The sequence below is a fragment of the Meleagris gallopavo genome, chromosome 1, assembly GCF_000146605.3.
Source record: "Meleagris gallopavo isolate NT-WF06-2002-E0010 breed Aviagen turkey brand Nicholas breeding stock chromosome 1, Turkey_5.1, whole genome shotgun sequence".
Lineage (NCBI taxonomy): Eukaryota > Metazoa > Chordata > Aves > Galliformes > Phasianidae > Meleagris > Meleagris gallopavo.
The window spans coordinates 190,257,835-190,272,588 of record NC_015011.2 but is presented as its reverse complement, the minus strand read 5'-3'; the positions used below and the strand labels follow the sequence as shown (position 1 = coordinate 190,272,588).

Genomic DNA, 14,754 nt, shown 5'->3' with positions numbered 1-14,754 from the left:
CTCCCCAGCATCACCTCATTGCGATGAAGGGTTTGGGGTGTGGGCCCGGCTGTGGGGTAGGGGATGGGGAGATGGGGGGAGGTGCCTGCATCCCACTGGCGCCTGTATGGGCACGGACAAGGCGGGCTCTCATCGATCCTGGCACTGCAGTGCTGCAGGGAGATCACTTCTGGCAGGGGAAACGGTGGAGATTCGCAGCCACAGCCGGGCTGGAGTCATCACCCTGGTCCTGGGGCTGCCCAGGCAGGTGGGGATGGGGTGGGGATGGCTCAGTGCCCTGGTGAAATTCCCAGCTGCCGCGGGGAGCAGGAAACTGGGGGGAGAAAAAGTGTCTGTCTGCAGAGCACAGCAGCAAACACGCCTTGTGCAAACACGCCTGGCAGCATTCTGCAGAAAAGCAGGGCTTTCCCCTCATGCCACCGCGCTGCTGGGGGAGATGGGGATGAGAAGGGACGCAACTCACTGCTGTGATGAGCTGCCGATGGCAGCATGTGTCCCACCTCTGTCTATAGAGCTGAATGTGAGCTGGGGAAGCGCTGATGTCACCGCCCTGCCGGTGTCCTTGCAGGTGCCCAAGGTGAGCCTGGCGGTGGGGACACCGTAAATAGGGTGAGGAGTGACAAACACTGAGAACCAGCTGCTCCTGGCTGCTCACCAACCTCACCCCTCTGCCCCATCCAACCCAGCCCTGTGGCACCTGGGATAAAAGAGAGACAAAAATCTGCTGTTTTCAGAGCTGAATGTGGCTTTTTCACCCTGATTTCAGCTGCTTGGTCAGGTGAGCTATTAGCAGAGCACACGCCTGCAAGGATTTCTTCTAATTCTTCTCGCAAAACTAGAGGGTTCCTGGCTAATTTGGAAGAGAGTCAACAAGTTATGCGAAGCTTCTGGCTGCGTTTTGGGTCATGAAAATAAATTTCCTCCTGGAGATGTCATTTTGTGATTACCAGCACATGGACAGACGGGACGGATTTGGAGAGCACTGCGTGTCCCCTTGGCAAAGGGACAACGCTCTTCCTCTACCCCTCATCCCCACATTTTGGGGCTGTAAGGAGAGAAACGGGAGTGTGAGCGCTCTCTTTTCATGCAGGCAGAGGGAGGGGAAGCTCTCTGGGAAGAGCAATTGGGGAAAGCAAACAGCTGCGCTGTTGGGCTCATCTTTGCTTGCAACCAATTGAATTAATCTTTGGCACAAAGGCATGGTGCAGTGGCTGGGCTTGGCCTCACGAGACCTTCTGGCTGCCTGGTTCCTGCCCTCCATCTGTGTGCTGCCAGTAATTGCATTTACAATGCTTGCAGGCAAGCTGCGTCGCTGCCAGCTGCTTTTCTTGCCTATCTTTGGGTGCTTGTGCATCCAGGACAGCTGCTGTGGGCAGGAGAAGTCCTCTTGGGTTGCCAGCATCCCCTCCATGCTGTGTCCTCTCCACAGCAGCTGGCCGTGCACCCATCCAGATGTGCACCCATCCAGATAGCAGCCCCATCCCACTGTGTTGCATTTGAGCTGCCTGCATCCAGCTGTGCCCCCATCCAGCTGTGCCCCATCCAGCTGTGCCCCCATCCAGCTGTGCCCCTATCAAACCGTACCCTCATTCAGTTGTGAACCATCCAGTTGTGAACCATCCAGCTGTGTCACAATCAAACTGCCTGCATCCAGCTGTATCCCATCAATCAGTGATCCATCCAGCTGTGCCCCAATCCAGCTGTGTCAGAATCCATCTGTCTTCTCATCCATCCGTGCCTCCATCTGACTGTCCCCCATCCAGCTGCGCTGCTACCCAGCTATACCCCCCTCCAGCTGTGCCTCCACCCATCTGCCTTCCCACCCAGATGCATTGCCTTCCAGCTGTTTTCCCATCTTCCTGTACCTGAATCCAACTGTGCCCTCATCCTTTTTTGTCCGAATCCAGCTGTGTGCATCCAGCTGTTCATCCACCTATGCCCCCATCCAGCTGTGTGCATCCAGCTGTGCCCTCATCCACGTGTCCTACTCCACCTGTGCTTCCATCCAGCTCTGCCACCCCATCCAGCTGCTCCCCCTCTGGTTCCTCCCCACTCACCCAACTGCAGACAACTTGCGTGAGAAATCTAATTCCTAGAAGCTGTTTCAAGTGGAAATGACGCCAATTCCTTGTGTCCTTCTCCTGACACCGCTAGCCTGCCAGGTGGCAGACCTGGTCCTGCTTGCTAATGAAGTTTGATTTCTTCTTTCTCTGTTTTAACCATTTTCCAGCAATTTTCCTTGCAGACACACAGACACCTGCTACCACAGCGAGAGCAGCCTGCAATTGGGTAGCATGAGGTCCCAGATGCCATTTTTTGGCAGAGAAGGTGGCTTGGTGGAGACGGTCTCACCCCTTGATTCATAGAATTATAGATCCAGAGGATGATTGGAGGCGGAAGGGACCTCTAAAGGCCATCTGGTCCCACTCCTTGCAAAGCACAGAGACACCCACAGCTCCATCAGTGCTCACAGCCCCATCCCCTGACCTCAGGTGCCTCTCTTGAACCCCACTCTGACAGTGCCCTTTGCTGAACCAACTCTCACTGTGGTCAGACTGCTGCCCAGAACCAAGCAGAAGAAAACCTTCCCACAGCACTTAGTCAAATCTCCAACCCCACTGCCAGATGTGTCCTGGTTTTGGGGCTCTGGTCCCCATTCCTCACTGGAGAGATGGGCTCCTGCTGCAGCCGTGAGCACCCATTCTGACAGGAAATCATGCCTTTGCTGGGAATTCAGACAAAAAAGCCTTGGTTTTGCTCCAAGTGGGACCTGACCTACAAGTATGTGACGCCACTATGCCTCAGCATTTCTCAAGAAGTGTGCTTCAGCCCTTTTTCCTCTCCAGCCCGTCTTCCTCCAGCCCTGCGGATATCAATGGGGGAGGAGGAAGGGAGAGCTGAGCACGCGGGTGATTAATGACTGCATCTCTGCTGGCTCCTTTCCTTGAGCAAGCACACCGGGACATGCCTTGGAGACACAGGGTCACTTCCTCTCCTCTCTCTCATTTGTCCAGAAGTCCTAAAGGAGCTGAGCGGGCATAGGTGCCTCTGGTTTCACACTGGGTGCTTGGGGGGTGGAGATGCTATCAACACGTGGATGTGTGAATCCCTGCAGCCAACAAATCCCAGCACCTGGGGCACGTGGGGTCCTTTGGTGCAGTTTTCCACGGTTGGAATTCATTTTGGGGCCACGTGGGTTCTGGTGTCCCCAGGGAGGGGGCAAGAGGTCAAAGCACACACGACCTGCAGGTACTGCTGCTATTTCCCATCCGGGAAAGATTTAAAATAACTTCCTCTCTGCTTGTGGCTGTTTCTTCGATGGCTTGTTTGCTTTGGCCATTAGGCCACAGGCAGGTCTCCAACTGGAGGGTTCTCTTCAGACAACGATTCCCCCCACAATCCATGCGCAGTCAAAGGGTGGAAGCACTGATGGAGGTGGGAAACTACCATGCAGAAGTACTGTCCCTCTCTGTGCAGGTTTTCTGGGGAAAAAAATAGCTATTTTAAGGTTGGGAACAGGTATTTCATTTATGACCCACCACAATGGGTTCTGTGATCATGACCCAACACCATCAACCAAACATGTCCCAGTTGGAGGAACACCTTGTGGTCAATCGGTGTCTGGGTCTTCTGGGCTTACTGTAGGGGCAGCCAGATGGGCTGAGCTTGTTTCCCAAGCCATGGCCTAATTAGTGTTCACCAATCCCACCTCTGACAATGAGAAAGGGATGGGAGCCCCTGACTCCCATGATCAACCCCGATTACTTCATCGCGGCTAAGATGCCCAAATTCCAGAGGAATATTCACAACAGAAAGGTTTAAAACACAACAGGCCAAGAACAATTAATTTACACAGTAAAAAATTTAATACTCTGTGTTTCTCTTTGCCAGGGCGTTTGGCAAGGACTCCTCTCTCCTGCATCCCTGACAGACAGGACCACCCAGCTCCCAGTAGATGGCTCAGCGTGATGCTCCCGGCCCTGCATCCCTCCCTGGGATCCCAAAGCAGAGCCATTCCCCACATCCCCACACAAGCTGGGCTCCAAAAAAGTGATTGTGGATGTTGCATGTGATGAGTTCACCAGGGACTCGGAACCACGGTTCAACTCCCGCATCCAGATGGATGCAATTTTCATGCCATTTTCAGCCCGTGCAATTAGTGGATGGATGATAATTCCTTCACTGATATCTTTTTTTTTCTGAATTAAAAGCAATCTGCACTGTTGACTCAGGCTCGGGTCCTAAGGGACGCCCTGGCAAAGCATGCAGTGGAAGAGCCCAGCCACCACCAAGGGACCCAAAGCGGATGTTGGTTTTATTTTGAGAACCAGAACAGAGCATCGCCGACGGCGCCTTCTGCATGGAGCAGCCCACGTGCCCTTCACTTCTCTCTTTCGCTTCTGCTTTATGGAAAACACTGCCATGCTTGGCTACATGAAGCAAAACAGGAAGCCAAATCCCAAGGGGGAACTTTTCAATTCCTCGAATCTGCCTCTTTCTCCTGAAGGAGCAACTGGGATTTTCTAGAAAGGGGTGAAGTAAGAGAAATGATGAAGAACTTGGGAATGAGTTTTCACCTTTCGTCACTTCCAGGGGTGCACACACTGCTGGTTTCTGCTCAAATTGAGAGCAAATGAACCACACACATTGGAACAGGTTGCCCAAGGAGGCTGTGGATGCCCCATCCCTGCAGGCATTCAAGGCCAGGCTGGATGTGGCTCTGGGCAGCCTGGGCTGCTGGTTGGTGACCTGCACACAGCAGGGGGTTGGAAGTGGCTGAGCACTGTGCTCCTTTGCAATCCAGCCCATTCTGTGATCCTATGATTTTGCTGGGAGATTTGGGGGGACAATCCTGATACTGACACTAATTCGTGGGTATTCTGTGTCGATGGGCAGGGTAGACTCAGATTTTGGAGGGATGCATTCCCTGCTCAGCAGAGCTCGGAACAGCACCAGGTCTTGGCAGCACCTTCTAAACAACCCTGGGCACAGCGCTGGTGCCCAGACGCTTTGTACAAACACGGAGGTGAAACTACAACAAGGGGAATACAGTCCTGGGGGGTCCCAGCCATCAGCTGTCTGCACTGGGCATCGCTGCTGCTCCTTCTTTTTTGATGAGTCTCTGATGCTATGCTCAGTCCCAACTGGTTTTTGGTTGGGTGCGTGGGAGAACGGCCAGCCACGTCCCTGGAATTGTCCCATGGTGGTCATCTGCCACTGGGGTAATAGAATCATAGAGTTAGGTTGGAAAAGACATCTAAGATCCTCAAACCAAACCTCATCCCACCCCACCGTGCCCACTGCCCACATCCCTCAGTGCCACATCCCCATGGTTCTGGAACACCTCCAGATGTGACTCCCACACTCCCTGGGCATCCTGTGTCAATGCTCCATGGATGAGGACTCAGAGGCTTCCCTGAGCAGATGGGTGGGGGTGGGTTCCAGCTTGTAGGAGGTGAATCTGGATGGCCTGGACTCTACACCTCTGTGATGTGTTATAGATGTTGGGTCAGGATGAGTGTTTGCAAAAATAGCAGAGCACACAATCAGAGCCTGAAATAACACCATAGAAAGTCAAGCTGCAGGTGGGGGGGCCAACATCTCCTCATCTTATGGGTCCTGGTTCCCACATGGGGCAGGAACAACCCATGCCTCAGTTTCCCCATTGCACACAGGGATGAAAGCTCTGTTTTTCCACCTTGGAAATTGCACCAGGACTCTCTCATGGAGGCTGCAGCCCCATCTGCTGCAAGGAAAGCTCCTGGAGCAGCCAGCCCCAGACCTGCCCAAGCCAAAAATGCTGAAGCAGGTCCGTCCCGTTTGAGATGTGTTGCACAAACACAAAGGCAGTTGCGATAGGGGGAGGAGGGGAACTTGCTGGTGAACGAGATCAGCTTGTTCCCTGTGTGTGTCGGCAGGCAGCACGAGCAGCAGTGGGTGGCCTGGCTCACAACAGCACTGCTGCACATCACAGCTGCCATTGTGCAGACATCGGCTTCTCTGATGTGCCTTACTTTCATCCTTCTTCCCAAAGATACATATTTTTTTTTTTTGTTTGCTTTCTTTTAATTGCATTTTATTTCATGTCGTGTCATTGCACCGCGTCACACTGCACTGCGTGGCATTGCATGTCATGTCACTGCACAGCACTGCATTTCATTACACGTCATACCATGCCATGCCACTGCATTTTGTTTCACTGCATGTCATTGCACGACATAGCATGTCATATCCTTGCACTGCATTTCACTTTGTTGCATGCCACTGCACGCCGTGCCATTTCACAGCATCGCATTTCACTGCATGCTGCATCATATCCTGCCCTTGCCCTGCGTTTCATTGCATGTCATTTCGTTGCATGGCGTTCCATTGCGTTGCATTGCACTGCATGTCACAGCGTGCCCGTGCCACTGCACTGCATTTCCCTGCATTGCATTTTGTTGCGTATCTTTTCACTGCATGTCCTGCTATGCTATGCCATGTCATCGCGCTACCTTCCATTTCACTGCCCTGCCCTGCACTGCTTGTCACATCACATCATGTCCTTGCACAGCATGGCGTGTCACTGCGTTGCGTTGCACTTTTGTGCCACGTGGGCACTGCCAGACAGCTCAGACCCAGAGCCAGGCTTGTGGAAAACCCTCAAGCACTTGGGAGCTCTTTCTGCAGGCTGCTGGTGGGCTCCTGTATGCTGTTCACATTTAACTGATCTCAGCAGGGTGGAAGCTGCTCTAACATAAACTTTAGGGATAAACCAGCCAGATTTATGATCAACAGAAGGTCGTTTTCTTTACGAGGGGGAAAGGAAGAAAGCAGGGCAGAGTGGTGATGGTAAATCACGGCAATGACTCTGTCCTGGGTATGGAGTGGGCTGGAGGCTCCATGCCAGAAACCCCAGCTGCCCTCAGACACCACAGACACCACCAGGCCAAGCATTCAGGCAATGCCAATCGTGGTAATTTATGACAGTGAGCTTTGCCATGGTGCCCAGTCTGGGAAATGACTCCAAAGCTCTCCTTTTGCATCACTCTTCTTCCTCCCCTTCACCTTTCCAGAGCTGAACACTGAGGCTAGGGGAAGCACCTTTGGTGATAGACTTGTGAAATAGATTTAATTTAATGCGTCCAGTAATCCTAGGCATTCCCTTTTCCTTCCTGTTATTATCTCATGTGATTCTCTATTCTTGGATCCTTAGAAACATTGACTTGAAGGGAAGCTGAACAATAACAAAGAGGATTAAAATAAAACCAGAAAAATAACGAGGATGGTGTACGAGAAGCTGTGATTCCAGGAAGGCTGGTGGAGGGACGTGACAGTAGAATCATGGATCCACAGAATGGTTTGGGTTGGAAGGGACCTTGAAGCTCACCCACTCCCAACCCCCTGCTGGAGGCTGGCACACCTCCCACAGCCCAGGTTGCTCACAGCCCCATCCAGCCTGGCCTTCAGTGCTTCCAGGCAGGGGGCATCCACAGCCCGGCTGGGCAACCTGTGCCAGCGTCTCACCACCCTCACAGGAAAGAATTTCTTCCCAGTCTCTTCTCTAAATCTTCCCTCTTCCAACTTAAATTCATTTCCCCTTGTCCTGTCGCTACCTGCCCATATAAAAAGTTCCTCCCTAGCTTTCTTGTAGGCCCCTCCAGGTCATGGAAGGGGGGGTCCTGGGTGACTACTCAACTGGTCTCTGGTCCGTGAGTCAACACAGCAATGACTTCTCTGGATGTCTTCTAAGCAGATGTCTCCAATGGACTGCATTCCTCCTTTGCATCCACGGTAAATCTGTAGCACCACGCAGGGCTTGAAAAAGACAGTGATGTCCAGATAGTTCATGAACTGCCATGAAGATCATGAGACTGTGATGTAAGGAAGATATATTCACACCAGCAGACAATGAGAAATGGCTTGTGGCAGCGTGACCACCAAACTGACTGGTTTCTCCTTCTCTTCTTCCTTTTCCTCCTCCCTGACAGTTCATTGATTGGGATTATAAACTAAATTCCCTCCTAGAAATTCAATAGAGCCCAAGCTGGTATACTAAACAAACTATAAGCGTCTGGTGACTCACACTATGGCCTTGCTCCAAGGCAAGCACAGAAGCAGAAGCCTCAGAGCTTTGGAAATTTCTCAGCATTAAAATCCACATGGAAAAAGGGACAGGATGGGCCTCCCTTCTAAAGTTAGCGGGAGCAGGTAAAAACTGTGACAGGTTTGGGAAGGTCCTTCCTCCACACATCTCGCCTGTCCTGGCATGGGGCAACACAGCTCTGTCCCAACTGTATGAGAGTCTATTTTTAAGTGAAATAAGTAAGAATTGGTTATTCTTTTTTTTTTTTTAATAGTAAATTATTCAGGAACTTTTAAATAGTAGAACTGTCCTTCCTACTGGTTATTTCCCTCTTTCCTCTTTTAGGTTGCTGGGCAGTTTGTGTATATACGGCTCTTAAAATTTGCTTTGAAATCTACTGCAGAACATTGCCTTTTAGTGAGTTTTTTGCACATCTGTTTCCATCAAAATTCATATACGAGAGCAATGGAAAACCCCACTGCTTCCATCCCTCATAGCCTGCCCAGAACCCCACCAGCCGTAGAATCATAAAACCATTAATGCTGGAAAAGGTTCTAAGATCATCAAGTCCAACCATCCAGCCAAGCATGATGGCTGGAGATCAGATGGGCTGGGATTGCCCAAGATCCCAGCTCAGCTTTCCGTGGCCAAACCCACAGGGGAGATCCCTTCTTGACCCCCTGCCCAGGCTTGACCAACACTCAGTAGCCAAGTCTTCAAGAGACATGGTCATAACTGAGTCCAGTACAGGGCTGCATAGATGATGATAAGATTGGGGCATCTTCAGTATAAGGAGAAGTGGAGAACTGGAAGCGTTCACCCTGCAGATAAGAAGGCTCAAAGGGATCTCATTGACTTCTATAAATGCCTGATGGGGTGGGAATAAAGACAGTAGAGTCTAACTCTTCGGAGTGGGGCCATGGGGCAAGAAATTATGTTAAAACATAAGGAAAATATTTTGTTAATGAGAGGATTGGTGCCCCGTGAGGTTGTGTGGTCTCTATCCTTCGAGATGCTCAAAACCCAACTCAGCACAGCCCTGGGCACCCTGCTCCACATCACCCTGCTGGAGCTTGTTCCTAATTCCTTCCTTCAGTGGTGGTTTCTAAACCTTGTCCACAGTCTGTGTGTGTGACCTCCTATTTAGTAGGCAGGAAAGAAGCAGTCTCTTGTTGCCTTGCCTTTACAGATGTGCAAATCCTAGTTCTGGGGTTGGCACCCATCCCTCACATGGACTTTGTTTCTCCTCCTATCTATAAGGAACCAAACAAATGTCAGCACCTTGCTCTGCTTTGTGCCACCTGATCTGCAGCTTCTCCTTTGCCATCACTGACTTCCCCAAGGGACTCTCAGAAACCACAATTTTATGGGATAAAACAACCATAAATGATGGCGAGTTAGGACCGAGTGGCTGGCAGATTAATTCAGGAGACGAACTCCCTCAAGGGACATTGGCTGTGTTTGCTGCTAGTGCCAATCTCTTGGAAGCCCTTGCGTGGGGCTTTCTCTTACCCACAGCGCCCATCAGGGATGGCACGAAGGGTCCCTTCGCCCCACACGGTGACCCTGTGATGACACAGTGAGCTCATCCCCCTCCTCCCTCCCCAGATGTGCTGCGGAGGAGGAGCACCATGTGTTTGTCACCAGATCAGAGAGAAATGCTCTGCCTGAAGTGGATGAACTTCTGTCCTCTGACGTGAGCGCTCCTGCAGGAGAGCAAAGCCCAGATGTTAGCACAGCTGGTGGGGACGTCATGCTTTGGGGTGAATCATAGAATCATAGAATGGCCTGGGTTGAAAAGGACCACGGTGACCATCTAGTTTCAACCTGCTGTGTGCAGGGTTGCCAGCCACCAGACCAGGCTGCCCAGAGCCACATCCAGCCTGAGAGAATGAGAGGTCTGAGTATGGAGAACCATCAGGGCATGGTGACTGCTTCACCTGCTCTGCTTGGGAATGGGAGCACAGGCACAGGTGGGGGTGGGGAACACCTGGAAGCATTGCATCCCTTTGGAAGGAGAGCCTGAGAATCTGCAAGGGTTGGCCATCCCTTCCTAGATGACTTATTTTGTACTGATGAGTCCAAATGCATTGGACCGATGTCTTGAGACTTATTTTATCGTATTATCATAGAATCATAGAATGACTTAGGTTGGAACAGACCTTGAAATCATCTTTTTACAACACCCTGCTACGGGCTGACTGCCCCCTACCAGCTTGGGGTGCTCAGGACCGCATCCATGGCTTTGGGCACCTCCAGGAGTGGAGTACCCACAGCTCAGGGCAGCAGCACCAGGGCCTCCCTGCCCTCTGAGTAAAGAATTTCCTTCTAAATCTAAGCTAAATTTCCCCTTTTAGTTTTAAACTGTTTTCTATAGATGACGAGGAGAACTATCTATGCCCAGAGGAGGTAGATCCTTACTTTTCCAGGAGTGTGCCAAGCCAGGCTGAGCATAGAATGATAGAATGATAGAATGATAGAATCATAGAATCATAGAATCATAGAATGCTTAGAGTTGGAAGAAACCTTTAAAGGCCATCTAGTCCAACTCCCTTGCAATGCACAGGGACACCACAGCTAGATCAGGTTGCCCAGAGCCTGATCTAGTCTCCCCTTGAAAGTCTCCAGGGAGAGGGCATCAGCCACATCACTCAGTCAATATATTTGGTACAAAATGCCAGACTTGAGGATTTCATGAGCATTAGGTTCCAATTCCCATAACTGCTGTTCTGGAGAACGTTCACTCAGAACCACTTGCACTCATAGGAAACAATGGAATCGTGGAATCATTAACATTGGCAAAGAACACTGAGATCCCCAACCCCAACCTCAACCCTCAACCCACCCCCACCATGCCCACTGACCACGTCCCTCAAAATAAGGATGAGGATGAAGCTGGAGCTGGAATGGTGGGCGTGATGCATGGGTCCACACACAGCACAGAAATGCATCTCATCCTGCTTTGTTTTAAATATTTCCTCCCCAGGGCTATGGCACCTCTATGGCCACTGGTATTGATGGTCACCAATGTTTGGACTGGGGTAATCTGAATGTGGGACTGATGGAGCCAAGATAGCAGCTGGTTTGGGTAAAAACCAAGCGAAATGGTGGGCTGGAGAACCACTGCTTGGTTAAGTGAGAGTTGCAGAGGGATTTGCTGGATGAAGGGGCAGATGCTTCCCATCCTGTCTCCTGCCACCCTCTTCTGTCCCAAATGGGCATCATCCCAATGGCACCGTGGACTTGGGGAGAAGAAGGGAGTGGGACAGGCACTGAGTGCCCAGCAGCCATGGGCAGACAGCTCCCATCCTGCACCCTCATTGCTGTAGCATTGAAATCAGCTTTCTTGGGGCCTTGAGCAGCCCTAATCAGTGCTCCCTTCAGCCCAAACAGTCCTGCTGGGCAGGCTCCAGGCTGTGCTTTGCCTCTGCAGCCGCTCTGCTCAGCGCCCTGGGGGGCATCTGGCCCCTCTGTCCCACTGCAGATAAGCAGAGACAGAGAGACTGAGGCCGTGATGTGACTCTCCACGATAAAAACTAAAAAAAAGGGGGGGAGGGGTGAGGGGGCAAATGAAGAAAAGAAGTGAAAGAAAAAAAAAAGGATAAAACCAATTTATAGTCCCAAATACTGCTTTCATGCTGTTGTGCTCAACCAGCCTTCAAAACCAGCCGGTAGGGATGGGGTGTGCTCTCAGTTTATGAGCATGAGGAGCCTGTTTGGAGGGAGTTAAGGGCTATGAGGGACACAGGAACCCACTGAGATAAGGTGCTGGAGGATGGCCATCGGGCTGCAGAGCAGGGAAATGTTTCAGTTGCAATGGGGCTGAGCGACCCTGGGATGTACCACCAAGGTCCAAAATCACGTGCATTCAGATATTTTGCTTTACTCTGCTGCCCTTTGCAACCTTGAGGTTACAAATCACTGCTATATCCGAGCAGGCATCAATCAGCACCACGGTCCAGTAGGTGCTGTTAGGAAATGGGCATAAAGTGTTCAGACAGGGCTGCTCTGTGCTTGATACGTTGGTGTTGACCACCCAACGCCAAGCTCACATTCTTCTGCATGGTGCAAGGTGCTGCAAATGCTTCTTTCCCCCCACCCCATCACATTGGTTTTAGCACTGCTCTTTGTGTCCTGGTCCAGTTGTCCTCATGGACGTGCCTGCATCCCTTTCCCTTTGGATCAGGGGTTTATCCGTTCTCCCAGTGTTGAGTTCTGTTTTTGGAAGAGCTCAAAGGACATCACCTAGCGATTTCTAAATATTCTGGGGACAAGGTCTGAGATTATGCAGAGATTTTAGCTGCCTGCTGCTGAATTACAGTGACCTCCCACGATCTGTGGTGGTTCCTTGGAAATAATGCACATAAAAATAAAAAAAAATTTAAAAAAAGAAACACATGCAGAGCCAAATATTTGTCCTTCCTTGCTGCCCTGAGGAGGATTTATCCAGCCCATATGTAGGGTGAAGGGAATGTGGGCTTTGGACCAAGCCTGGGGATGCGAAGGATGTGCCCTATGGGGTCAAGAAAAGGACGAGAGGTTGGAGGGCAGCAAGGAAATAATAACAGGAGCACAAAAGCCCTGCTATGTGTTTTTAGCCAGATCCCAAAAGGCGAACTTGTGATGTTTCCTAGGACTTCTCCTAGTCTTCTTCCCTGCTGGATTTAACGGATTATTTTAGCTGAGTGTTAATGTGCTCTGGCTGCTAGCTGCTACGTCTCACACTGGAGCTTGTGGTGGTGTAATGAGACATTTCCATGTGTTTGCATTTGGGATGTGATGCTCAGAGGAGAGCAAGAAATCCCCACTGTGCCCACCAAGGAGCTCCATCAGCAGCTGTACCAACAAGCATCCACCGAACACGTGGGGAGGAGCTGCTGGATTTGTTGGGCTCATCCCAGTTCCAGACTGGGAAGTGCTGGTTCCTGAGGTTTCAGGTTGCTGGACCATATGGGGACAAGGGATGTCGAGGAAATGCTGGGAAAAATCTGTGTTGAGAATATAAATAGTAACAATTGAATAACAGAGTATTTATAAGGGCTCTGGCATTCTTAGAGGCATAAGAACTTGATTTTGCAGAGTCCTGATGGAGGCTTTTCTAAAAATCCATGATGCCAATGTGTAGAGGTATTTCTCTGGGTGAGTCAGTTGGAGCCTGTTGCTCCTTTTGATCAGAGCTGTAGGAACATGAGGGGCTCAGGGATGTTCCCATCAGCAAGTGAAATAGGAAGGGGGTGGACCCAAGTTATGGGTCCCTCCCTTCCATGGCAGGGAGCATTAACTTTCAGACCTCAGAGAACCCCCTGGATAAAACCTACAGCTACCCCGTGCCCTGGGATGGGCATTCCTACAAGGCAGTGGTTACCCATCCACTATCCCTGCCAGATAGACCCCACAGCCCTTGTTGTCCTCCTCCATGTCCCAGGTCCATGGTCTTGCCCATAAGGAGGAAGATGATGGGTTGGGCAGCCAGGATCTTAACCCGACTGCAACCCTACAGCCTCAGGCACATCCCTTCAGCCTTTTTCCAATCTCCATCTACCGAGACCCCATCTGAGGAGCAGAGCCTGGCAAGACATTGCCTACGAGGTCACCGTGCCCTAGACTTGGTGTCTCCATGCCCCCCGGCTGCCTGGCCCACAGCCAGCCCAATGCTGCCACCAGCACAGAAACCAGCTGCTTCCCATCCTCCTTCCCCCTGTGCCCTGGGGGATTTCCATTTTTGCTTTCTCTCTGGATTGCACTCCAAACCTCAGGCTGGAAGGAACAACATGAAGAGAAAGGTTGATGGCAGAGAGGGATATTTAGGGGAGGATGGTGACGTCCCCATCCACTACCCACCATGGTTATACACAAGAACAGGGCTGGCTCTGCGCTCACTGGTGTCTGAGCTTCCCATAACATTACAATTTGCACCAGAAAAGGGTTTTTGGGGTGCTGCACGAGGCATGAGCCCACAATACAGTGTCAAAAAATCCAGTTTGGCCCAAAACCAGCACGAGGGTGCAGTAGTGGCACACACTGCTATTTTCTCTCTGTGTTGAGAATATAAATAGTAACAATTGAATAACAGAGTATTTATAAGGGCTCTGGCATTCTTAGAGGCATAAGAACTTGATTTTGCAGAGTCCTGATGGAGGCTTTTCTAAAAATCCATGATGCCAATGTGTAGAGGTATTTCTCTGGGTGAGTCAGTTGGAGCCTGTTGCTCCTTTTGATCAGAGCTGTAGGAACCCAGCATTTCCTCGACATCCCTTGTCCCCATATGGTCCATATGAGTCCATATGGTCATCATAACAATCCAGGATGCCCAACTCAGGCAGATCTCAACCTTTCTTGGGAAAAAGGGCCATAATCTGGCATGGCTGGGTGGGGCCCTGGGCAGCCAGGTCTAGTATTAAATGTGAAGGTTTGTGGCCCTGCCTATGGCAGGGAGGTTGGAACTTGATGATCCTTGGGGTCCCTTCCATCCTAAACCATTGTAAGATTCTATGATTCTATGATTCTATGACAGTGGTGCAGATAGACCACCAAGCAAAACTCAGTGAGTCCTGGACAACTAGGAGTCAAGGATGCTGGTCCTTAGTACCACTTTCCCCTTCTCCTGGAGCAACCAGGCATGTGGTGCTTCTGCCAAGCCCTGAGCAGCCAAAAGGTGATGGATGGGGTCAGGGCACGGCATTTGTTGT

The 14,754-nt window shown here is 50.9% G+C and overlaps 1 protein-coding gene across 2 annotated transcripts in view; it reads left to right on the top strand.

Annotated features, from left to right (window-relative positions):
* FCHSD2 (FCH and double SH3 domains 2) overlaps positions 1–14,754 on the top strand; it is a 569,931-nt gene that overhangs the window by 27,674 nt on the left and 527,503 nt on the right. The gene's annotated exons all lie outside the window — the stretch shown is intronic.